The 24,102-nt window shown below is 47.7% G+C and overlaps 1 long non-coding RNA gene across 3 annotated transcripts; it reads left to right on the top strand.

Annotated features, from left to right (window-relative positions):
* LOC102167456 lies at positions 1,696–23,862 on the top strand. 3 transcript variants are annotated; one of them, XR_001299427.2, is made up of 3 exons: positions 1,696–2,058; positions 3,642–3,783; positions 23,149–23,862. It is a non-coding gene; the product is annotated as an uncharacterized LOC102167456 (long non-coding RNA). The 3 variants fall into 3 exon arrangements; XR_002336603.1 differs by lacking the exon at positions 23,149–23,862 and adding an exon at positions 20,244–22,084; XR_306060.3 differs by lacking the exon at positions 23,149–23,862 and adding an exon at positions 13,461–13,845 and having other exon boundaries at positions 1,697–2,058.

The following is a 24,102-nucleotide window of genomic DNA, read 5'->3' as shown; positions in this document are numbered from 1 at the left end:
TTGCTCATAACTGCACAGCGTCTAGTAAAAATGTGACAGTGATTACCATTATACATTTATTGAGCAGCAAAAATGCGCTAAATTTTAAAATGCATGCACGCTGAGATTCATAGCTCCTGATGGGTGTGCAGAAACTGCTGGCTGTTTGTCTCTCCCGGTAATTGGCATCTTGTTTTCCTGGCCCGATGGCTGCCAGCGGCCACCATTCTGCTCACGTGCCATGGGTTTTCTGTGGACAAGGACGGCCCCTGACCATCACCTCCTGTCAGGGCCCCTTAATTGTGGGTCAAGCTCTGATCCACCAGTTGAGTCAGTGTGGGACAAAGACGCTTACCAGGCCCGGTGGGGTTTTATTTTCCATTTCTCCAAAGGGAAGCATTTGTTTGAGCTTTCAAATTGAGGAATTTGTTTTTTAACCCAAAGATCTCTCTCTTTCTCTCTCTCTCTCTCTCTCTCTCTCTCTCTCACACACACACACACACACACACAGAAGTGACTTTGTATCCTAAATCCCCTTCTGATTTGGAAATCAGTGCAGGAAATCCCTGCCATCCCAGGAAAATTCCCGTTCTGTTTGGAGAATAACAACAACAAGAAATTAGTTCCTCGGGGAACTTTAGAACTTCCCCACCAGCCACGACTTTACAAGACTTTATCAACTCTTAGGCCAGGGGTCTGAAATACAGCACGTGTTTAACGAGTGGGAAACCACAGCTTGTATTTCAAACCAGATATAGGTGTTCTGTGAACCGCTGGCTTTCTCTTAATTCTGCAATGAAAAGAATACAACCGGTCAATAGAAAAGTCTTGTTTGAAATCAGGTGAAGTCTGTTTTTCCCTGTGCCTCCTGCTCCTTTAAAGCTACAAGTCACTGAAATGACTCAGCCAAAGCTGAGAAGGACCCAGCTGGACTGGACATCAGGACCCAGCCCGCCTAAGGCCACTTGCTTAAAAGGCCCCGTCCCTTTTTGCACCTGCAACTATTTTCCTGCACAAGTAATGTAAGTGAAATCGGTGAGCTGAATTCAGCACTGGCTCTTCATTTCAGCTGATTAAGGAAGCATCTTCCAGTGAAATCATAGTTTACAAGCAGGGTTTGTGTCTGCACGCTCCAGGGCGGAAACAAACCACCCTAAAGGTGGCGAGAGCAAGTCTTTTTAAAAACAGTACACTATGGAGTTCCCATCGTGGCACAGCGGGAATGAATCCATCTAGGAAACGAGGTTGCGGGTTCGATCCCTGCCTTCACTCAGTGGGTTAGGGATCCAGTGTTGCCAAGAGCTGTGGTGTAGGTCACAGACATGGCTTGGATCTGACGTGGTTGTGGCTGTGGTGTAGGCTGGTGGCTGTAGCTCTGACTCAACCCCTAGTCTGGGAACCTCCATATGCCACGGGTGTGGCCCTGAAGAAAAAAAAAACAGGTACACACTAAACGTTTTTGTCATCTTCTCTCCTCCTAATTTTGTTAAGCTGATCAATCAAGAGCTGTCACACACATGCCAATTCAAAAAAACGAAAACAAATTCAAAGCTTCACGTGTTTCATAGTTTTCCCAAGAAAAGTCTGGGTTTGAGTCTGTCGGTTACGTCCAGGAAAGTTACTCTGACAAAAAAGATCCAGCTGAGCCCCGAATCCCCACCCAGGAAAAATATTGTCGTCCCAATTTTTTCACTTTATATTTAAGATTAGCTTACAATTCACACAACTCCTGTCTTTTGATGGAGAGGGAGCAGGGTATGCGTCCCTGTTACAGCAAATTTGCCAAGACATGGCATTCAGGAAAGACAGGGTAACAAAATCACTTAGAGAAGCAGGGTCCACGGCTAAGGCTGAAGGGTCCTTCCTGGGGAGGGGCTGCGGTGGGCGAGTCCGGTGCCCAGGACGCAAAGCGAAGGGGCTTCTGGGAGCCGCCCCGCCCCCGGAGGAGGCCGGCATCCTGCCTCCCCTCTGCCCAGTCCGGGCCACTCTGGGGTCGCTGGTCAAGGGTGGATGGGACCCTCACAGCCAGGCCTGGAAGCCCGTTTGGGTCCCTCATGCTGTGAAACCCGGCACGCTGAAGTAAGTCTCTGCATCTCCCTTACAACGAGTGCCAGGTGAAGGTGAGGTGAAGGTGAGGTGAAGGTGAAGGTGAGGTGAAGGTGAGGTGAAGGTGAAGGTGAGGTGAAAGTGAGGTGAAGGTGAAGGTGAGGTGAAGGTGGAGGTGGAGGTGGAGGTGGGGCAGGGGCGGGGAGGGCTCTGCTGCCCGGGGTGCAGGGGCCTTTGCAGGAGGCAGCTCAGCGGCTGCTCCTGCACGAGGGAGCCGGCAGGCGGGTGTCCGGCTGGCCGGCTGGGCTCTCGGAGGGGGGACGGAACCCTCCAGCCCCTCGGCCCCTGGCGCGGGCACGCTCGTCCCTGGGAGGACACTGTCGCAGGCCTGCTGTGGCTCAGGGAGATTAGTCTCTAGCTGGTGCACACGGCCTCGTTGAAAAGGCTCTGCTGGCATTGGTGCCATCAGGCTGCTGCCCAAAACTTCCTGGAGGGAGCGGCCGGCGGCCGGGGGCGGGGGGGCCACGGTCACTCAAGTGGAACAGCGGGCGGGCCCTCGCTCCCAGGCCGGGTCCATTAGGCAGAGAGGCGGCTCGTTAGCGGCCCTACCCCTCAGCTCCAGTTACCCTGCGCACGAGCCCCTCGCACGTGACCTCGCCCAGCGCCTCTCAGCTCAGCACCAGACCCCAGCACGGCCTGGGGACCGGGGACCTGGGCGCCAGGGAGCCCCGCCTCCGGGACTGGGAACCAGCGTGGAAAGCTCTTGTCCACATTTACAGCAAGGGGAGCAAAACCGGAGTCTCGGGGGGTGGGGGGTCTCTGTCTCATCTCTTTGCAGAAAACTGTGCAGGACAAAAAGCCAACCTGAACCCCTCTCGGTGCCATAGTCACCGCAGAGTGAAAGGCGCCGCTGGGCAGCCAAGGGGGACCGGGGGGAGGGGGTGGGGGGACGCTTCCCGGGAGAGCAGAAAACCCACCAGCCCTCTAAAAGCGCATTCCCCCAGGTACCCACGTGCTGCACCACTGGACAGAGGGCCCTGGGGCTCGGCCCCTGCTGGGCCCATGCTGTTATCCAGGGTCACCAAAATGTCACTCCGTTTCCCCACTCTCTCACCTGCTTAGTTCATGATGTATGTTGTAATTTCACACGGAGTTGCAAAGCCACAATGTTTAGTTTCCAGCTTTCTGGCCACTAAAGGAGTTGGTGTGTGTCCTCACCCGCCGCCTCTTCCTTAAAAAAAAAAAAAGCCTCACGGGATGCAAGTCTGAACCTATTAAGGGAGTGTCCCATAACTGTCCAATCATAAGAAAAGGTAACTGTTTCATTATTTCAAACGAAGCAGCTTGTTTTCTGGGTTCTGTAAATACTCTCCCAAACATGCAGCCGCACACCCTGGAGACCGTGGCTGTGCTGACAGCTCTTGTCCGTGGGCGCTAATGAAGGAGATGTTTTCACGGATAAGCCGAGCAGCACCGAGAGCCCAGGTTATAAGGATCCCACAGGAATTTCCTGACGTTCTAAACTGACATCCCAAAGTCCTGATGGAAAAAAAATGGTAACTGTTTGGAATGTAACGCAACTGTCCAAAGTGACACGATGTTCTCTCTGCAAACAGCAAAACCTTCCAGCGTGAAGATAGAAAAGGTCGTTTCCAGATGGAAAATAAAAGCGCAGAATATACGCGCCCTCTTGTGGACAGAACCAGCACTACCGCGTCAGGAGAGCTTGCCCACCTCCCAGCAGGACCCAAATCACAGGTAAGCAAGGAAGTTCACCTTCCTAATTACTGCTCAGGTGAACGCTGGTCCTGCTCGGCGAGGACATCAGAGTTCCGTGCGCTGTGTAACCAGGGGCCTCGCCTCCCAGATTCTCCTTAGCGGACCCGTCCGTGAGCCTCCAGAGCCCCAGGAAGTGTGCCCACGGTGCCCCCGTGCTGGGAGAGGCCCCCTGGGAGGGCTGTCAAAACGGGGCCTCCCTCCAACATGTATGTTCACTTAACTTCACTATGTGCAAAATCATTAAAGCCTGGTAACAAGATGGTGCTTAAAAAAAAATCAGTCTTGGAGTTCCCGTTTTGGCTCAGTGGTTAACGACTCCAACTAGGAACCATGAGGTTGCAGGTTCAATCCCTGGCCTCGCTCAGTGGGTTAAGGATCCAGCGTTGCCATGAGCCGTGGTGTTGGTCACAGATGCAGATCGGATCCCGCGTTGCTGTGGCTCTGGCGTTGACCAGCGGTACAGCTCTGATTAGACCCCTAGCCTGGGAACTTCCATATGCCGCGGGTGCAGCCCTAAAAAAAGACACACACCAAAAAAAAAAAAAAATCAGTCTTTATCCAGAGGCAGGTCCTTAGCCAGGAGGCAGTAGACCTGGGTTGTATTGCGAGATCAGCACAAAAATGTCCAGTCTCTGGGTTCATTTTACTTCCTTTGTAAAATTAGGGAGTTCATAAATAATTTCAACAGTTTCTCCCAAATCAAAAATTATATAATTCCAGAGTTTCCTTTGTGGCTCAGCAGTGGGTTAAGGAGCCAGTGCTACCTCGAGCTGTGGTGTAGGTCACAGACACGGCTCAGATCCCCTATTGCTGTGGCTGTGGCTGCGGTGTAGGCCGGCAGCTGCAGCTCTGATTTATCCTCTAGCCTGGGAACCCTCATATGGTGGCGGTGCGGCCCTAAAAAGACAAAACAAATTTTAAAAAGTAAAATTCCAGAGAATTCAAACTTTCCTATCATGACATATAATGAACAAAGGTGTCTTTTCCTCTTGTTATTAGCACAGAAATTAGAAAAATAACACCTTTTCTTCTACTCAGATAACACCTTTTTTCCCCAGAGAGTTGGACGTGTTTTTCAAAAGTATTTTCTTTAAATATCTTGACCACGGGAAGTAACCCAGTTAAAATACAATGTATTTTACAGGAAACAGTAATTATGATGTAGTGTTACAATCTGAAACTTTGTTGAGGGAACAATTATATACACTTTCTCATCTCCAATATTATTTTTAAAAGCATCACATTTTAAGAGAGACTTTACTATTAATTATTATTATTAACAATAATAATACTAATTATAATCATTAGCCCTTGGCAGCTGCTCACAGAGAGAAACTAGAGACTCTGTGAGCTTCTTCAAGTTTAGCATTTTTCTGCAACATATAATTTCAAAATACTGAAAATAGATTTAAACACTACTAATTCTATACTTGTGTCCTTAATAGTGTTGTGACGTAAGAGATGTCGTCCCTACTTAAATAGTTTCTCCCAGCTGCATACGTGGCAATTATGCAAAACTCTGTAATTCACACGAGACTTGGATACAGAGACCCTAATAAATCTTTCTAGTGTCTGGAGTGAAATGCATCCATGAGCGCTGGTAATCTTGACATGATTTCTTATGCTTCTTAATTCAGAATTCAGCTTATTTTAGAGCTTAGAAACAAATACACATGTAGGGATGGATATCTATCCTTTCATATTATAAGACCGTGTGAAAACCGTCAAAGAAATAGCAGAAGTAATAATTCCAATACAAATCAACAAGAAGTGACTCCGCTGGTGTTACACATCCTAAATTTTCCGGAAATGATCGTTTCACCCAAGTACCATTATCGGTACGTATCATAGAGGAATCTGAACAGTCAGTCCCTTGCTTCCAAGGAGCAGTGTGAATGGTAGGATGTGTGCCTTACAATATTTTCCAAAACCTGTTTACCATTCTCAGTCCTGTTTGAGCTGTATTTTTCCAGCATCTTCCTTTCCGTTTATACACACTTCGTCTCCGCAAACCGAGAAGCACTGTATTCTGTGTCATTAAATTTACAGAGTTCAGGTAGTCGCTCTTGAGTGGGTGACACCAGCCACTACCTCGTATTCCGTCCACCTCATCAGAATCAGCCAAGTGAGTCTTTAGAAAACGGGATTCATGACCTCCCGTGGCTCTCAGATCTTGGTCCAGGAAGCAAGGACCTGGGACCTCCCAACGCCGTGGAATCGCAGGCTCGGTAGTCAGAAAGGGTCACTTACCGGGGCACAAACACATTTTGCAGGAAGCGCCACCTCCGCTGCTCTGCTGGGTTTGCAGACACCACGTGTGGCACGGCAGTGCTCTGTGGGATCACCCGTCTGGTCCCCCTGTCCTCCTGGGCATGTGGAAGCCTATCTTTCCCACGTCCCTGCAGTTGGGGGGCCCCCAGTAAATACCAGATGGGTGACAGCTGTCCCTTGTGAGCGGACAGAGCAGAGATTTTGTGCCTACTTCGCTCTTGCCTTATGTCAGGAAGGCAGGGGCCTCCCGTCTTTCACGTCTCTGGTTACAATCATCCCGAAGTGTTTTATTCTTTTGGACGCGGTTGTTCGGTGCTCATGTACAGAAATGCAGCTGATTTTTGTGTTGACTTTGTATCCTCTTAGGGAATTCATGTATCAGTCTTAACAGTTTTTATGTGGCATCTTTAGGATTTTCTCCGTATCAGATAATATCTGCAAACAGACGTCATTTTACGTCTTCCTTTCTCGTTTGGATGCCTTTTAGTCCTTTACCTTGCCTGATTGTTCGGGCTAGAACTTCCAGGACTTTGTTGAACGGAAGTGGGGCAGGTGGCCATCCTTTGCTGCTTCCTGATCTCAGGGGAAAGTTCCGTCTTCTACTATTATGTGTGATGATTGCTCTGGGTGTTTCAAATATGGCTCTGGTTATGTCGCGGTGCTTCCCTTCTGCTCCTAATTTGTTCAGTGTTTTACCATGAAAGGGTGTTGAATTTTGTCAAAGGCTTTTCCTGCACCAGTTGATGTTATCATGTGTTTTTTCCCCCTTCATTCTGTTCATCTGGCAAATTACGTTATTAGCTTTCGTGTTTTCATATGTTAAACCATTCTTGCATTTTATGAGTAAATCCCACTTGATCTTGGTGTAGAATTCTTTTGATATGCTGTGGAATTCTGTTTGCTAGTATTTTGTTGAGGATTTTTACATCAGTGTTTATAAGGGATGTTGGTCTGTAGTTTTTTTTTTTTTTTATTGTGTCTTTGTTGGATTTTGGTATCAAAGAAATGCTGGCTTCGCAGAATGAGTTTGGAGGTCTTCTGTCCACTTTAATATTTTGGAGAAGTTTGAGAAGAATTGGTATTAGTTCTTTAAAATTTGGTAGAAGGAGTTCCTGTTGTGGGTCAATGGATTAAGAACCAGACATTGCGTCCAATACATGGGTTTGATCCCTGGCATCCTTCCGTGGGTTATGGATCCCCTGTTGCCAAAAGCTGCACCATAGGTCATAGTACAGCTTGGGGACACTGTTGCTGTGGCTGTGGTCTAGGCCTGCAGCTGCAGCTCTGATTCCACCCCCAGCCTGGGAACTGCCACATGCCACAGGTGGGGCCATAAAATAAAAAGAGAGTGGTCATGGTGGTAAATTTTATTGAGGTGTATTTTACGACAATAAAAAATATTTAGTAAATAACAATGGTTGAAGTGTTTCAAACTCAGTGGCTGAAACAGCAGGAAATAACAGGTGAAAAGAAAAATCAATGAATTGAAAGACTGATGAGAAAAAATGACTTGGAGGGACAGAAACGTAGGACATGTGAGAGAAGCCCTCACAGATGTAGAATAATAAGGAAAAGGCAGACTGGAGTTCCCGTTGTGGCGCAGTGGTTAACGCATCTGACTAGGAACCATGAGGTTGCGGGTTCGATCCCTGGCCTCGCTCAGTGGATTAAGGATCTGGTGTTGCCCTGAGCTGTGGTGTAGGTCAAAGACGTGGCTTGGATCCCGAGTTGCTGTGGCTGTGGTGTAGGCCGGGGGCTACAGCTCCGATGAGACCCCTAGCCTGGGAACCTCCATATGCCGTGGGAGCGGCCCCAGAAAAGGCAAAAAGACAAAAAAAAAAAAATTAAAAAAAAAAAAAAGGCAAACAGAAGGATAAACGCATCAGAATGAAGAAAAGACAGTAAGTGGAAAAATAATGACAGAATTGTCCAGAACTAAGGAAAGACGTGACTTCACAGATACGGGAAGCAGGACATGTACTGAACAAGAAAAAACGCTTTAATCCACAGCTACACCCGTTTAGTAAACCATTGTTCACTGTGGATAACGGGAGTGTCTTCGGAGAGAGAAGTCACATCACCAAGAACCCACAAGTAGACGGGAAGCGGACCTCTCAGAGCAATCATGAGAAGCTCCAAAAGGCCTTCCAAATGCGAAGAAGAAATAATTGTCAGTCTAGACCATTGTGCCCAGAAAAATTAAATTGCAAGAAAAAGTTCAAAGTAAAAGAATGTTCTGATAAATGAAGAAATGAGTATAGCCAGGAGCCAACTACACGAGAGGCGCTTCTAAAAGATGGATTCTGGAAGACGGAAGTGGTCTCAGGAGGCGGAACGAGGTACAGGAAAGAGGGAATGCCGGGCAGCTCATTTGTTTAGAACGAGGAAAACCTAAGTAAATATTTGGTTTCGGAATCGGTAATAATGTCTGATTTGTAAAGAAAAGGATAGGATGAGATACTGGGTGAGCAGAAACATAAACCAGGAGGAAAAACTCAGAGCTGAAGTACCTGAGGACTTGGAGTTCCCGTGGGGGCGCAGCAGAAACGAATCCGACCAGGAACCATGAGGTAGTCGGTTCGATCCCTGGCCTCGCTCAGTGGGTTAAGGATCTGACGTTGCCATGAGCTGTGGTGTAGGTCGCAGATGTGGCTCGTATCCTGCGTGGCTGTGGCTGTGGTGTAGGCCGGCAGCTGCAGTTCCGATTGGCCCCCTAGCCTGGGAACCTCCATATGCCAAGGGTGCAGCCCTAAAAAGCGAAAAACAAAGTAAAATAAAGTATCTGAGGATCAGAATTGTTCACAAGGGGTGAAAATATTAACTTTAATTATTGATAAAGTATACATTGAGGAATTCCCTGGTGGCCTAGTGGTTAAGGATTTGGGGTCATCACTGCTGTGGCTTGGGTTTGATCCCTAGCCTGGGAACTTCCACAGGTGTGGAAAAAAAGGTCAGTATACACAGTCAGATTTCAAATATGCAAACAGAATGTATCACTGGCAGCCAGGAGACAGAAAGAAAGTGACTTAAATGACAAATATATTTAAAATTAATATATAAAAGGAAAGAAAAAAAGCAATAGGAAAATCTAGGCAGATAAAAAGCACCAAGCAAGATTATTGAAACAAATTGAAATATGGCTGTAACTACAATAAAACTTAGTAGACTAACCTTGCCTGATAAAAGGCAGGCAAAACCCAGCCACATGTTGCTGTTTGCAAGAACCAAAACACATGGACATGGAAAATTTGAAAGTAAAGGTTAATTTAATTTTTTTGTTGTTGTTGTTGTTGTTGTTGTTGTTGCTGTTGCTATTTCTTGGGCCGCTCCCGCAGCATATGGAGGTTTCCAGGCTAGGGGTGGAATCGGTGCTGTAGCCACCGGCCTACGCCAGAGCCACAGCAACGCGGGATCCGAGCCGCATCTGCAACCTACACCACAGCTCACGGCAACGCCGGATCGTTAACCCACTGAGCAAGGGCAGGGACCGAACCCGCAACCTCATGGTTCCTAGTCGGATTCGTTAACCACTGCGCCACGACGGGAACTCCTTAATTTACTTTTGAATATGGAAAAAAGGCTTCCAAGCAACTATAAGCAAAAGGTAGCTGGAGCAGCCACATCCATTCTAGATGAGAGATCCCCGGCCACATGCATTGTGAACAATGCATCAGGAGTTCCCGCCATGGTGCAGTGGAAGTGAATCCGACTAGGAACCATGAAGTTGCGAGTTCGATCCCTAGCCTCACTCAGTGGGTTAAGGATCTGGCGTTGCCCTGAGCTGTGATGTAGGTTGAAGGCGAGGCTCGGATCTGGCGTTGCTGTGGCTGTGGCGTAGCCTGGAAGCAACAGCTCTCATTCGAACCTCCACATGCCGCAGGTGTGCCCTCAAAAGACGAAAAACAAAAAACAAAACAGGAGTTCCCGTCGTGGCGCAGTGGTTAACGAATCCGACTAGGAACCATGAGGTTGCGGGTTCGGTCCCTGCCCTTGCTCAGTGGGTTAACGATCCGGCGTTGCCGTGAGCTGTGGTGTAGGTTGCAGACGCGGCTCGGATCCCGCGTTGCTGTGGCTCTGGCGTAGGCCGGTGGCTACGGCTCCGATTCAACCCCTAGCCTGGGAACCTCCATATGCCGCGGGAGCAGCCCAAGAAATAGCAACAACAACAACAACAAAAAAAAAAGAGAGACATCAGCACAGGAAGGTTCAGAGTACCAGCAAAGTACTACAGCTTCAAAGCTCTGATGCCTCAAAATTTTAAAAGCCAGCTTTGCAAGAATTTGCAGGAAGAAAGTGAGAAAACCCCGTCGTGAGTTATCACTGCTCAGGGGAGAGAGGTCATTTCTTTGCTTCTTTCTTTCTTTCTCTCTCTCTTAAAGTATAGTTGATTTAGGAGTTGCCTTGGTAGCTCAGCGATTTAAGAACCTGGCTAGTATCCCTGAGGACGTGAGTTGGATCCCTGGCCTTGCTCAGTGGGTTAAGGACCCGGCACTGCCATGAGCTGTGGTGTGGGTGGCAGACGTGGCTCAGATCCAGTGTGGCTATAGCTGTGCTGTAGGCCGGCAGCTGCATCTCCAATTTGACCCCCAGCCCGGAAACTTCCAGATGTCACGGGTGCCGCCCTAAAAAGAAAAAGTAAAATAAAGCGTAGTTGATTTACGATGTTCTGTCATTTGAACATATCTTTCTCAGATAAGACAAGCCAAGCAAACAAAACACAATAGCTGTAGAGGCTGTAGAGGAACTTGAAATCAACCAACAAGGTGGACGCACTGGACCGATGTAGAATGGATTTAATAACAGGAAAATACACATTCTTCTCAAGCACAAGTGGAATGGTTACAAGACGTAACATAAAGCAAGTCTCTACATTTTGAGGAAATATCATGCAGGTCACATGTGCCAAACACAAGACAAGGCAATCACAAAAACACAAACAAAAGTCCCTGCATTTGGAAATTAAATGAAAACTTCTGGAAATGGATCAAAGAAGGCATCATACTGGGAAGTTTTAAATGTTTATAAATAACTCACGGGAACTCCATGTTCGAAAGCCTGCTGGGATTTAGCAAAAGCAGTCATTCACGAAAATTTAAAGACTTAGATGCCTATTTGAGAAAAGAATAGAGACTAAAATTTACATGTACACATAAGAAGTTAGTAGAAAAAAAAAAACACACAAGGTGAACAAAAAGAAAGTAGAAAGAAGGAAACAAAAGAGAGAAAAACAATTTAATATGAAAACAAAGAGGCTAACAAAGAAACGAGGTCCTATGACAAGTCCAGTTTTCTGAATCAGTGACACTCACACTTTACCTTGTGGGAGAGCCCGCGGAGGGCTTGGTAAAACATGGATCGTTAAGAATCCTCCCCAAAGTTCCTGAATCAGCAGGTCCAGAACTGGCCCGAGAGCCTGCGTTTCTAACAAGCTCCCAGATGAGCTGATGCTGCTGGTCCAAGGATCCAGAGTTCCTGTTGTGGCTCAGTGGGTTAAGAACCCAACTAAGGGAGTTCCCGTCGTGGCGCAGTGGTTAACGAATCCGACTAGGAACCATGAGGTTGCGGGTTCGGTCCCTGCCCTTGCTCAGTGGGTTAACGATCTGGCGTTGCCGTGAGCTGTGGTGTAGGTTGCAGATGAGGCTCGGGTCCCAAGTTGCTGTGGCTCTGGCGTAGGCTGGCAGCTATAGTTCCAATTCGACCCCTAGCCTGGGGACCTCCATGTGCCGCGGGAGCGGCCCAAGAAATAGCAAAAAGACTAAATTAATTAATTAAGTAAGTAAGTAAGTAGAGGCAGTGGCAAAAGAAATTAAAAAAAAAAAAAAAGAACCCAACTAAGATACATAAGGATGCCAGTTCCATCCTGGCCTCACTCAGTTGGTTAAAGGATCTGGTGCAGATGCAGCTCAGCGCCTGCATTGCTGTGGCCAAGCAGCTATGGCTCTGATTCCACCCCTAGCGTGGGAAACTCAATAGGCCATGGGTACGGGCCTAAAAAGACCAAAACAAAGAAAAGAAAAAAAAAAAAAAAAAAGGGATCTAAGGTAATGTCTTTAAATTCTAACCAAACCACCCATGGAGTTCCTTGGTGGCTTAATGGTTAAAGATCCAGCCTTGTCGCTACTGTGGTGCAGGTTCAATCCCTGGCCCCTGGGAAATTCTGCATGCCGTGGGTGTGGCCCCCCCAAAAAATAATAACCATAGAGGTGTTTTTTTGTTTTTTGTTTTGTTTGTCTTTTCAGGGCCTCACCCATGGCGTACGGAGGTTCCCAGGCTAGGGGTCAAATCAGAGCTGTAGCCACCAGCCTACACCACAGCCACAGCAATACCAGATCCAAGCCGCCTCTGTGACCTACCTCAAAGCTCACGGCAACGACGGATCCTTAACCCACTGAGCGAGGCCAGGGATGGAACCTGCATCCTCCTGAATGCTAGTCAGGTTCATTTCTGCTGAGCCACGATGGGAACTCCCATTGAAGTATTTTTTAATTCCAGTTATTGAAGTGTATTGAATATACACTTTTGCTGTCTCTCTGAGCCTTCTTCTGAGGCTCTGCTTAAATGTAAACCCAAGTAACAATGAGAAGATCAGGAGGGTCCATCTGCACGTGAGAAGGTAAAAAAGTTCTGGAAGGAAGCAGCTGATGCCGTGGTGGCGAAGCCCACAGTGAAGAGAGTCACAGCCTCCTTGAGGACAGGGAGGTACTGCCTTGCTCCCAGCAGCGCCCTAGGGTCAGAATCAACCTAGGCTGTATGATATCAGACGAACAGGAACCCGAGGGGGAAAGCGAGAGAGAAAATAGAGGAAAAAGTAATCAGCAAGATAACACAAGAAAATAATCTAGCATCACGTGCCTAAGGATCCCCTTGGAGAGAAACAGAAGCAAGTGAAGATGGTGGTTACGGAACACAGTCAAGCTGGGTAACGACACTGAAAGGAAAAGAAGTCGAACTTGATCTAGTCCTAAGCACCCTATGTTGCGTGGGTGGCAAGAGGGTTTTTTTATTTTAAGTTCTTTCTTTTTGATACTTCATCTTCCAACGTAGTTTGTAGCACTGATGCATGTCAAAGGTAGGCTACAAAACGTATCAAGTTTTTAAGAAGCATTGTGAAGCTTAAGTATCTGCTGCAAATTAGAATGTGAAACGTTACTCATGTCGCAACAGAAGAAAGGGTGGGGGAAAAAACTGTAACTGCAATGTATACATCTAAGGATAACCTGACCCCCTTGCTGTACAGTGGGAAAATAAAAATTAAAAAAAAAAAAAGAATGTGAAACATATTCACAGCTTCCGGAGGCAAGCGGGGAAAGCAGATATGAGAAATTTTTCATGAGCAGATCTTCAAATCATGTGACAATATTCAAAGCACTATATTTTTATTCCAGAGACCGTGCATATCCAGGAACACCGGAACAGCACTGTACTCCTTAGGTGTCTGACCTGAGGGAAGATTCAAGATGAAATTGTGAACTTCTAGCTGGAAGGAAAATTTTAGAAGATTAAACCTGTAACCAGAAAGACTTAGTTGTACCTTGGGTGCTTCTGTTTCTGTACATCTTGCTCTAAATCGCCTATCATCCTCATGTGCAATGTCATAGAACAGTAAAGGAACATTAAAAATAACTGCTACATTTCATATAAGGAAAAGGAGACCCAACAGTGCTAAGTGAGTCCATTAATTGTTGTGCTTCTCTTCTCTTTTCTTTGTGCTCGTATTTTCATCAAGATTTCGGTTTAAAGAAAAGCCTTAACAGCAGTTAGATTTGTATGGGGTGGTATACATTAAATTTTGTTTATTTAAAAGGAAGCCTTGGTTCGGCTCTGCCTGGCACCAGTCTAGTAACAAACACCCAAATTGCAATGCTTTTTAAGTGAAATTCAGTAAGTACTTTCATGAGGGCTAGCTTTGCAAAGGGAAAACGATGCAGGACTACAAATACCTTACGGGAAGTGCAGGCAACTCTTCATCTTCACGGGGTTTTTCTCCTCCCTAGAGGACACTTTCTTGGCCATCTATGTGCTCATCACCTTTCCTAATGCTTTTTAGGAAGAGGCAGAAAGTGCCCAGCGTCTTGTCTCAAAGTCTCGGATACCTAGGGTTTCAACGATCACCTCTCTAAACGTCCCTCTATTTTTCTTCCCCACACTTGCTGCTGCTTCATCTTCTGCCTCGGCCAGTGTCGCCGAGGGGTGTGCAAATACCGTTCTGGGTTTCCTCCATTCTCTAGAATGTATCTTGAGAAATTAAACAGATTTTCTGGTTGGTTGTTCTCCAAGAGGACTGGCTTTGAGGGTTGGTCTCGCCCTGAGACCAGACGGCCTCATGGGTTGCGGCCGTGCTTTGACGGCTCCCACCCCACGTGGGAACTGGGTTCCTGGTCTTCGTGCATTTTTCCCTCCCATCTATTAATATTCCTATTAAACTGAATACAGATGAGATGCTTATGTGCTAGTGCCACCTATTGTTGAAAAAAAGACACACGAAAGTGACTTTTGCCCGTGAGCCTGGAAATTGGATTTATCTTGACTTTAAGATGACCGAGTGAGGAGTTCCCGTGTGGCTCAGCGGGTTAAGAACCTGAAGTAGTGTGTGTGTGAGGATGCGGGTTTGTTGCCTGCCTTGCTCACTGGATTAAGGATCCAGCATTGCCTCAAGCGACAGATGCAGCTCAGATCTGCCGTTGCCGTGGCTGTGATGTAGGCTGTTAGCTGTAGCTCCAGTTCAACCCCTAGCCTGGGAACCTCTGTATTCTGTGGATGTGGCCCTAAAAAGGAAAAAAAAAAAAAATGCCAGGAGTTCCCATCATGGCTCAGTGGAAAAAAATCTGACTAGCATCCATGAGGACGCAGGTTCGATCCCTGGCCTCCCTCAGTGGGTTAAGGATCCAACGTTGCCATGAGCTGCAGTGTGGGTCACAGTCACAGCTCGGATCCCGCATTGCTGTGGCCGTGGTGTAGGCTGGCAGCAACAGCTCCGATTCGACCCCTAGCCTGGGAACCTCCATATGCCGTGAGTGTGGCCCTAAAAAGCCAAAAAAAAAAAAAAAAAAAAAAGCCAAATGATAAACCACAATTGTATCTTTAATCTATTATGAAAACACTACTGCAGTGCAGTGAAGAAGAGACCACGTATTTTATTTTGGTTTTTCTTTGAGATTTGCAACGACTATTTTCACTTTTGCCACATTCAACTGGGCAAATTTTATAATGATGGTAAGCAAAGCACACATTCTAAGTACAGAAAAGAGATTAAGATTCAAGCGAAAAAACAAATGAGGTAAATGATGAACTGTACCACTTAGGTACAGCCCAAACTGTCAGTGTCACAGTCAATTCAGAAATTGAAAGTATTTTTGCATTGATACCAAGGCTTAACGTAAACATACCATGAGAGTTGTGAGGGAGGCAAAAGGCACCGTTTCAGGAGCTTCCCGACTGCTCCTTTGGTCCTCCAGGGAGAAGCTCTGATGATTCTCCATCAAATATGGAATGAAGCCCAAATACTCCAATCTAGAAATTCAAAGAAAACCCTCAGGGGTTCCCGTGGTGGCGCAGCAGAAACGAATCCAACTAGGAGCCTTGAGGTTGCGGGTTTGATCCCTGGCCTCGCTCTGTGGGTTAAGGATCTGGTGTTGCCGTGAGCTGTGGTGTAGGTCGCAGACACGGCTCGGATCCTGTGTGGCTGTGGCTGTGGTGGAGGCCGGCAGCTGTAGCTTTGATTCGACCCCTAGCCTGGGAACCTCCAGATGCCGTGGGTGCAGCCCTAAAAAGACAAAAGACCAAAAAAAGAACAAAAATCCTCATCTTTGGGGTCATTTGACTTCTTTCCAGCTTATTTTCCACTTCACATCCCTCTAACCACACGTCCAGTGGCTCTGTTCTCCTAGGATGCGCCCCTTCCATCCAAGTTACTGCCTTTGCCCACGTGTTCCGAGGGCAGCGACCTTCAAGAAACAGCTGCCCGTTGACGTGCTCCACTCCTGAATTCCCAGCACCACGTCCTTACCTCTTGCCAGAACGTTCCCCGCCATCACCAACCCTTCCTGCCCCAAACATCTGAGTGTGCATTGCAGCGTTCATCCCAGCTGACTTTGGAATGGAGTCTTTCTCCCACCCAAGTGGAAACTTCCTGAAGGCAGGGACTGCTTCCTATTTATCTCTGCGTCGTCCACAAATTCCAGAAAAACCTTTTGCTCATGGCAAGTACCTCATAAATATTTATAATAGGAATGAACAAAAGTCTCATGAAAGTCAGAGCAGAGTAGCCTACAGCATGAGTCAGCTGCTCGGGGAATGCGAAGAGACGAGGTCCTGGGTTTTTAATGTTTTTATGTCTCTTCACTGGTTAACGAGATATGGTATGTTGTTAGTAAAACAAGAGAAAATTGGTTAAGAAAATTGGTCCCACCAAAACTTGGTTGGCATCAAAACGGAAAAGAAATGTACTGCCCAATCGTTTGTCCTCAGACAGCCGGATTGAGGTTGTTTTCCTTGTAAAAGATAAAATCTCGTAAACCCTTAGAAACTCCTGGGGGACAGGCGACACGCAGAAGCTCCTTGGTCACGTAATACGTTTCTTTGTTCGAGGGGCTCAAAGAAGGGGGGTGACCGGGAGACGGGAGAGGAGAGGGAAGGAGAGGAGAGAGGCGGGCAGAGGGAGGGTGGCAGGAGAGAAGCAAAGGACCAGGCGTGATTTACGATCCGCTCAGTGTCCACGGCCTCAGCCCCCTGCCCTCCGGTCCCCGGCTGTCTTTGATCTTTCTCACGGCTCGTCCCATCTGCTCCCTGGAGAAGCTGCAAGGCCCAGGGGTCAGAGCAGTGTTATCTCTGCTGCTGAACGGCAGGCTCTCCCGAGTCCTGCTCCCTTGCTGCTTTTATTGGAGCTAAAATCAACAACCCGCGGCGTGTGTGTGTGTGTGTGTGTGTGTGTGTGTGTGTGTGTGTGTAGTTAAACAGACGGGTGCATTGCGTCCTCCAAAAAGGGGTTCCAGTCCTAAGCTCTGGCGCCCGTGAACATGACCTTCTTTGGAAACAGTCCTCGCAGGTGTAATCAAGGTAAGGTGAGGTCATGGTGGCTTAAACGGATCCTAATCCAGTGCCTGGTAAGAGACGTGCCTTTGCAAGAGAAGAGAAGACAGCACGTGATGGTGGGGGCAGAGGTCGGAGGAGGCAGCTGCAAGCCCATGAGCACCAGGGATGACCAGCAGCCACCAGGCAGGAAGGCACAGGTAGGACCCTCCCTGGAGCCTTCAGAGGCAGCCGATTGCAGACTTCTGGCCTCTAGGACTGCATGAGAACACGTTCGTGTTGTTTTAAGGCCCCCGTTTGGGGTAATTTGTGACGGCGGCCCTAGGAAACTGATCCAGGGACGAAGCAGGCTGAGTAATCAGAGGGGATCTCAGACCCGAGAAGAAAGCTGCCCACGTCCGCCCCCAAGATCAAAGTGAACCCATTCGCCCAGATCACTATACACGGCGGTTCGGTTGACATAGAAAATATTTCGCAATATTAAGTTCCGGCTGGGCAGCTTCCTTTGCTTAGCGTTTAAAATCCCCAGCAGAACAAAGGCTCTGTCTTGGGAGAAGAGAAGAAAAAAGAATGAACAGATGCCTGGCACCTGGTAGGTATTTAATAAACACCCCCGCAAGGAATGAGGGAGATGAATGGAACCAGAATTGTCAGAACGTGGTGTTAAGACATAAAGACAGACCCTCTGAGCCTACTCTCCGAGCACCAGCGGGCATCGTTTTCACCAGCTGAGCTGAGCAACACGAGGACACAGGCTTACAACGGGGGGTCGGGGGTGGGGGGAGCCACAAGTCAAGAGCAGTTTGCATAACGTAAAATATGTGTGCAGCGGCACCCCCAGCCCTGCAGAAAGCAGCACCTGCTCAGGGAAACCACATGTGTCCTAAGTGGAAGGTTCTGGGACGGGTCTGTCGTGTGTACCTACCACTCGGGAAAAACCGTAAAAAGTCCAAATAATTGGTTATGACGTGAGCAACTAACGTTACCCTCCCTCTGCTTTCCCCCCAAAACTGTGCATGTCGTTACCCTTCCCTCCAGCGTAAGGGCCGTCATCAAGCCATCTCTGTCCAGTCGGGCATTTCTTCAGCAGTTTCCAGCCACTGCTCAAATCAAGCTTTCATTCCCTTTTGGCCCTGTGTGTCCGCTGGACCTTTCCGAGGTGGTGAAAAAGGCCGTGTATCTGCACCACCACCCAGGGCAGTGGGCATTCACCACCCGGAATGCAGCCAGTGCAATTGCAGAGCTGCGTTTAAATCTCACTTAGCTGAAATTAAATTAAACAGCCACGAGTGGCCAGTCCCTCTTGTACGAGACAGCGCAGCTCCGGACGGTTTTTGAGAAACCCCCCCAGTCTTTTTCCTCGGTTTCATCTCCTGCTTCCTCACCCTCAAGCTCTGGTCTGACCAGGAGACAGTTAATAGCCATCCCTCTACACAGTCTGTCCCCTGGCCTTGCCATCTGCAGAAGGTCCCCAGGCAGCAAGAGGAGGCCCTCCCTGCTCTGCCTGAGAGGTGGCGAGTTTCAGGGGAATTGATGGAGATGCAGAGAAACCCACCATCCAGCCACTCGCATAATGCATTACCGAAAGAATTTTATCACGAGGCTGAATGAGCCGGTTCCTCCTGGAATTTCCATCTGGTATTTCCAATGACCTATGATGACAGGCAGTTGGCATTTCTTAACAGCTTCTATGTACGGAGTGATTTTCTAGACGCACTATAAAAAAGTGAAAAAGGAGCTGGCCAAGAGGGGTGTTCCTTGCATTGGGGAAACGCTATCATTTAGAAAAAAATAAAATACGTTTTGTAAAAGCAGATGAATTCAAGATATGTTTAGTTGGTGTCTGTCTTCTGCGCCTGGGTTTCATCTTCAACTTTCAGTGTGAGCTCTCGAAAGGCAGGGGTGGTTCCTAGAGCAAAAGGGTGCTCGGTTCTCGGTCTAAACCCTGCTCGTCCGTCGGTCTGGGTTCATGAGGATCTCCTGGGAGCGTGTTAGAAACGCAGGCTCGGAGTTCCCGTCGTGGCGCAGTGGTTAACGAATCTGACTAGGAACCAGGAGGTTGCGGGTTCGGTCCCTGCCCTTGCTCAGTGGGTTAAGGATCCGGCGTTGCCGTGAGCTGTGGTGTAGGTTGCAGACGCGGCTTGGATCTGGTGTTGCTGTGGCTCTGGCGTAGGCCGGTGGCTACAGCTCCGATTCGACCCCTAGCCAGGGAACCTCCATATGCCACGGGAGCGGCCCAAAGAAATAGCAAAAAGACCAAAAAAAAAAAAAAAAAAAAAAAAAGAGAAAGAAAGAAAGAAACGCAAGCTCCACCTCCTTCCTGTAGAACTGGATGAGCATCCTAACAAGAGGCCTGGTCGCTTGTCTGCGCGTCGCAGTTGGAAATCCCTGATCCAAACTGTCCAGAGTTGTCCATACTGAGGCCGGGAAATGTCGGGGCTTATTAAAAAGATGGCAGTAGGCTGGTTCAGCTGGTGTTATATTTGGGGGGATATTTAAATTAAGTTCATTGTTGGAGTTCCCATCGTGGCTCGTTAACTGACCAGGAACCATGAGGTTGCGGGTTCAATCCCTGGCCTTGTTCAGTGGGTTAACGATCCGGCGTTGCCGTCAGCTGTGGTGTAAATCGCAGACGTGGCTCAGATCCCACGTGGTTGTGGCTCTGGCGTAGGCCGGTGGCTGCAGCTCCGATTGGACCCCTAGCCTGGGAACCTCCGTATGCCGCGGGTGTGGCCCAAGAAATGGCAAAAAAAAATAAAAATAAAAAATAAAATAAATTAAGTTCATTGTAATTTAAATTTGAGAAGCAGTATACTCTTGTGGAAAGAGTGGTCAACTGAGACTAGACCCCCTGAATTTTCTATGCCTGGTGCCACTGTTATCTTGTGATAACAATTTCAGCAAAAAAAAAAAAAAAAAAAAAAAAAAAGCCATTCTTTTTGTTAGATTTCAGTTATTTGGGGAGTTTTTTCTCATGACTCTTTATTTAAATATATAAAAGAGGGTTTTCGTGGGGCCCACGAGCTCTTTAGAACCCCACCCAAGAGTAGCCGTCAGACCTCACCTGATCTTTTGTGTGCGAAAAGCCTGGCCTTGGACTCAGGCAGGGGAAGCACCCCGAATTTGCTCTTTCATTTCAGCGTCTTCATTGACTCCTGGATTCATGGCAAGAGTCAGCTGTCCAGAGAGAGGAGAGATTGTGTCGTTTTATGAGGCTTCCTGAGTTACTGTGGGGCGGCTGCTCACCGTCCTGACTGTAAGAGAAGCTGAATCCCCCCGTCCTGAAGCTGTCCTCGGAGCCCGAGTCCTCCGTCATGGGGATTAGGCTCCGAAGCCCCTTCTCTGAAAGGAGCCTCTCACCCATCCCTTACCCGGCTTGGCCTCCGTCGGGGGAGGGGGTGGCAAGGCCTTTGGGGACACAGGTGCTTGCAGAAGGTGTAACGGGGCGCAGGGGGGGGGATGGAGAAGAAGACAAACCCGGTACCCTCCTTCATGGTGCCACCCAGGGTCAAAGGCAACAGGGAGGCTGGACCCCCGTTTTCTTGCTCCTGTATGTGCTCTTTCTTTCTCTCCCGGGCTTTACCAGGACTCAGAAGCCTTTTTCCTGTCCAGCTGCAGTGACTTCGTACCGTCACTACTTTGTAAACACAAAAGCAGATCTGTCCCCGGTAGGCACGCCTGACCGTTGTCCAGGCCCTCGGTGTTCTAGGGACTTAGGGCTGTGTTGCGACACCACACTGCATCTCAGAGAAAAATGTGCCTTTCCTTGAAGGGTTTGCACCCACATTCCCTGCTTAAACGAGACGTACTTTCCAGTTAATGAAAGCTCTACCTGCCAAGGCAGCCAATCTGGCTAGCATTAAAGGGAGGCAACAATTGACACAAAAAATGTGTGATCTTGTTAAAGCCTAAATCAAAAAAAACAAAAACAGAAAACAAAAAACAAAAAAGGTGAAAGCAAGATGTTTTTATTTACTGAGCAAGAGGCTGGAAGAAAATTGTCGTAACTACTACCTTACCATATTCTAATACCCTTTTAATAATGTTTCCCACAGTGACTGCAGTGGAGCTGTAAAAATAACTTTAAATTCCAATGTCAAGTGGACCATGAAGATTTGGTTTCATTTTCTAAACTGCTCTGTTGAGAAATACGCCCTAAAAAAGCAATTCTCATTTTACTCCATTATAGGTCCAACAGCTGCAGGATGAATTATAAAATGTATTCCACCCAATCTGAAATTTAGAATTTTGATCTCTGAGGAAAGCACTTCTGAAGAATCTCACACATGCTAGAAAAAGGATTTAGAACTTTGATAAGCCTTCACAAAGAGAGCAGCACTGTGAAATTTTAACAAAAGGCACTTTTTTTTTTCCCCAAGAATGCCTCAGATCTATCCTGTACAATTTAATACTTTATATACTATATTGTAGGTGGACTTGTAATCCTTTATGCCTGAGTTTTACACTCCCTGGACATACTGTCAAAAAGATATTTTACACAAAGGCAAACATTTGTTCCCGAATAAGGAAATGTTGCCTACACACACCGCATAGTCATGGATACTTGTTTTCTGGCAGTTCGACCATAACAACCATGCTTTCAAACGCGCTGTACCTCTCTGATGCTACACACAGCTCTTTGAGAGCTTACCGTTTACAGGGACCCAGCGCCTTGGGGGATTTTCAGAGCCTACCCCAGGGGACATCACAGCTGGCCAGGGAATTCAGAGGGGCCTCCAGCACCCCCGTCTGTCCGGGTGGGCAGGGGGCGCTCCATTCAGCTCCGCAGAGCCGGGGTCCCCCTGGCAGACGGCCACTGCCAGGCCTCATCGTCAGTCTCTATGGCGGGAACTCATCATCGCGCCATCTTTTTTGAAAAAAAGTTACAACGCGGGGATTCAGTGTCTGTTTCTCTGTAACCGTTATGATTCTGATATTTGCACTCGGGAAGAATATACTTAACTCTCATATTAGTAAAAAAAAATCCACACGCTCACACGCTGCTTTTCTCCTTTTACATCATAAAAAAAGCACTCAGTGAAATTTGTATGCACTGCATTTCTGCCTAAATAATAACCTATGATGCTTCTCACTATCTACATTTGAGTGAGAAATGAAATATTTCTTAGAAAAAGGTGGCCAGACACCGTGAGATCATTTGAACTGAAATACAGAAAAGCGTGTGCCTAACCAAAGATGTGTGCACGCACAGACGTTTGTCTCACCTTTAATCGTTTAGTGTTATAATATCCCTTTCCTAACTTCTGTTCCATTTGTCCCATCTAATTCCAACTAAATTTAACCTTTTTAAATCAACACACATACAAACATCTTCATTAATCAATCAGCCAAGAAATATTTATTAAATGTGACTAGGGGAGCTACCAAAAACCTAGAAAACCTATTGCAAACTCTAGTTTATAATCTTACTGAAAAAAAATGACAAGAACCATAGGAGTGTGCATATTTTTAATGTGTTCGTGTCAGCGGCTTTTCTTTTTTGGCCAGGCCACAGCATGAGGAAGTTCCAGGGTCGGGGATTGAACCCACGCCACAGCAGTGACAAGGCCATGTCCTTAACCCTCTATGCCACCAGGGAACTCCCCATGTTAGCTTCTTTACCAAAATTACTTGAGGCGTTTAAAGAAATATTAAAAGAGTGATTTTTATTTTTTATTTTTATTTATTTTTTGTCTTTTTCTAGGGCTGAACCTATGGTATATGGAGGTTCCCAGGCTAGGGGTCCAGTCAGAGGTTTTAGCCACCGGCCTACTCTAGAGCCACAGCAACACAGGATCCAAGCTGCGTCTGCAACCTACACCACAGTTCATGGCAACGCGGGATCCTTTACCCACTGAGCGAGGCCAGGGATCGAACCCCCAACCTCACAGTTCCTAGTTGGATTTGTTAACCACTGAGCCACGATGGGAACGCCAGTGATTTTTATTTTTATGTTTTTAAGCAGGAAAGTATGATGACACAGAAAATAAAGGCAGGGAACCAGATTAATGTATATCACAAATATGAATACTGTATATTATGCAGTTACCAGACACAAGCCACAGCGCCGGCAGTGAAGAAGACATGCTTAGCAGATGCAGTGTCCGTGAGCAGGTGCACAGGTGAGGCATCTTTCATTATGACTGGAACTCAGGGAAATCTCCCCTCTGGTTTCTCATCAGAAGGCACAGTACGACTCAGTGGGCTACAACGTCAGCCATAGCCCGTTCACCACATAAGCGTGGGCTTTGTTTTGCTGCACAGCTCTCTCCAGAGTGGCAGCAAGGAGTGGCAGTAAAGAGGCACTGGGAGTACTCACGGGCCAGGTACATCACGCCAGCTGCTGGACACCTGACCACAGGAAGGTCAGCGTCAAGGCTAGACTGTGGGTTTCTCCTTGGCCGCTCCCCCAGCAGGGTCTCCGCTCCCAGCAGCGTCCCCTGGAACGCAGGGCTCCCACGGTCACCACAGAAGATGATCCTGGCTGAGCACGGAGGTGGGACACCGGCGCTCCATGCCAGGGGATGCACGTCAGCCGTCCTCACACGCGGACGGCCGGACATAGCGACGTGACCACATGGCACTGGTGCCCCAGAGAGGAAAATAAGGGGGATTCGGCGGGTGTACAAAGTTGTCTTTGCTGGGCTGGGGGCCTGGATCTGATTCAAAAGTGCACTGGACCTGTAGTCCCTGGTGGCTCAGCGGGTTAAGGATCCAGTGTTGTCACTGCTGTGGCACAGGCTCAATCTCTGGCCCCAGAACTTCCACATACTGCAGGCATGACCAAAAAAAGAAAAAAAAGGGGAAAAAAAAAAAAAAAAAAAACAGACCCATTGTTCTCAGAGACGAGCGCACACACCACAGATGACACAGCTTGTTTCAATTCAAAAAAAAGTTGTGGGCTTCGTGTCACCCCGACCCTTGCTCAGCCCTGCAGTAAACGCTGCCCTTTCCTTCAGGGCACCTGGTGTCAGTAGATGGCTTTTCGGCGGGGGCAGC

The sequence above is a fragment of the Sus scrofa genome, chromosome 11, assembly GCF_000003025.6.
Source record: "Sus scrofa isolate TJ Tabasco breed Duroc chromosome 11, Sscrofa11.1, whole genome shotgun sequence".
NCBI classification, from domain to species: Eukaryota; Metazoa; Chordata; class Mammalia; order Artiodactyla; family Suidae; genus Sus; species Sus scrofa.
Note: the sequence above shows the minus strand (reverse complement) of the source record. Positions and strands in the feature narration are given on the sequence as shown.